We start from the raw sequence: 2,139 nt of genomic DNA, 5'->3' as shown, positions 1-2,139 counted from the left end.
AGCAGTGCAGCAAAGAGAAAATTACACCGTCTACCACTGAGAAGTCCTTGCACCCTAGAGAGGTCCAAAGCACTTTACAGACCATGTCCCCTGAAATGGTAATGAATGTGGAACATGGAAGGAACAGACCAGACCTTGTGTGTTGGTGCAGGATGATCTCTTCATCCACAGCTGTTGTCGCTCTGTGGTGAAACAGAAATCTGGAAATCCATTAACATTGCATATCTTAACTTGTTGTCCAGAATAGGCAGACTAATAATCTAGTCTATCTCCTAACTTATCTTAAAGTGAATCAAAACATGTGCTCCTGAGGAAACTGTGCAGAGCACCATAAGCATGTGAGTTATGCTGTAAAAAGCTATCCCAGGATTTGGGGTTGCTCATTTTAACAAGTCTCTTCTCGCAGATGGAAAATCTGGATTCAGCAATGTGATGGCCACAGGATTATTGGACATTCTTGTGGGATAGATTCTTGCAAGAAAAGATGTTATTAAATGACCTTTTCTCCCGTAAAAGTCTAGAGATTATCTGAAAAAATCTAACTACTTGGAAAAAAAATCAAGGGAGTTAAAAAGTAGCTTGAACATTGGAGACGCAAGGTGACCTCCTTAAAAACAAAGCAGAATTCCTTATTTCCCATCAACTGGAGATGCTCATTGCTTCAGTTCTGTTGCCACATGGGGCCCTACCCTCTCCACCTCACCTCTTCATCTGTCTTTGACCATGCTCCTCATCTTCTAAGCCCTTCCTGTTTCAGTGATGCTTTGACAGTCAGTTCTGCTCCCTGATAACGTTACCTGTTTTGACCAATGCTCCTCCATCTTTCTTCCCATTAACAAATTTCTTCCATTTCTAAAGCACACCATCTACATGAGCAGGATCTGAAATATCAATATTCCTACCTTTCAGAACTCCCACTTAAGGTACACCACTCTCCATTCTGAGCTCACTTCTCAGCCTTGTGAGAGAAGCTGTCAGTTGTAGGTCTGGATGTCCCAGGTATAATTCCTTGGGAACATCCAGTCTCAATATTAACTTGTGCCCAAGTGCTGCGAGAAGAGCAGAAACAGTTTGTGCAATCTAGGAGGAAATACCTTTGCAGAAGCTTGACTTCTGATGACAGCCCTCAACAAGTTAGCTGCATTTGACTCGTGAAAACATGCTTATATTGGTATTTTGATGTCTCCTCTCTTTCCTTGCCCTCATAATTCCCATACCTGTTGCATGTTGACATATATTTGGAGCAAAAATATCTTCTTTTCTATGTGCCTCTGCAGAACCCAGCAACATAAAGTCCTGACTTTACAGTGAGACCCTGGGCTGCACCAAAGATTTTGCAGCAAATTGAGACCTGTTGAGTTAGGATCAAAGGACATGTTTTGAGGATTTGCTCCAGCAGAAAGAAATAGAAGTTTGGAGTTCTGCATATAACGATCATAGGAAAATTATAGTATTTTTTTCTAAATGAGCCCACCCTACAGAAAGAAAAACCTGGCAGGCTCTGGTCTGCCTATCATTGTGTGTTAAAGCAAGGGAAGTTGTCTGCTATCAGAGAAATGGCATGCTAAACTCATGGACTGCATATTTAGTGGTGTGGAGTGTCATGTATATTCCGTCTCAGTTTGTTGCCAAGTCTTTTAAAATGCTTTTAGGCAAATTTTCAGTTAGTCCTCCAAGGACACTGATTCAATTGCAAAACTGTCTATTGGACCAGTGAATATATGAATCAGGCAAGATGTTTTCTGATACCCTCTGGATTCCACAGCTTGAAATAATCTCAGTGGGAAAAAAAAAAAGTCAGCACTATGGAGCGTAGTTGATATGAGTTTGAGTAGACACATGCTAGGTATGTATTTCCTGGTCATTTTTTCCCCTTTTTTCACATTGCTCTGTTCGTTTTGTCCATGCACATCAGGATTTCTCTCTTTCTATTTCAAACACTTTCCTCTTGCCATCTGTATGCCATCAGCAAAGAAGCAGCAGAAGAAGAAATAGCTGTGTAAATGGTAATACAAATATCTTCCCATTTCTCAGGCTCATTTGACCTGGTCATCTATGGCAGCCAGTTGTACTGGTTTTAGTGTGACTGAATGAGCAGGTAAGTGTGGCCTGGGCAAGGAGCCCCAACTTGTCCGTGTC

Source organism: Merops nubicus, unplaced genomic scaffold (assembly GCF_000691845.1).
Source record: "Merops nubicus isolate BGI_N331 unplaced genomic scaffold, ASM69184v1 scaffold1192, whole genome shotgun sequence".
Taxonomy (NCBI): domain Eukaryota; kingdom Metazoa; phylum Chordata; class Aves; order Coraciiformes; family Meropidae; genus Merops; species Merops nubicus.
This window is presented reverse-complemented; position numbering follows the sequence as displayed.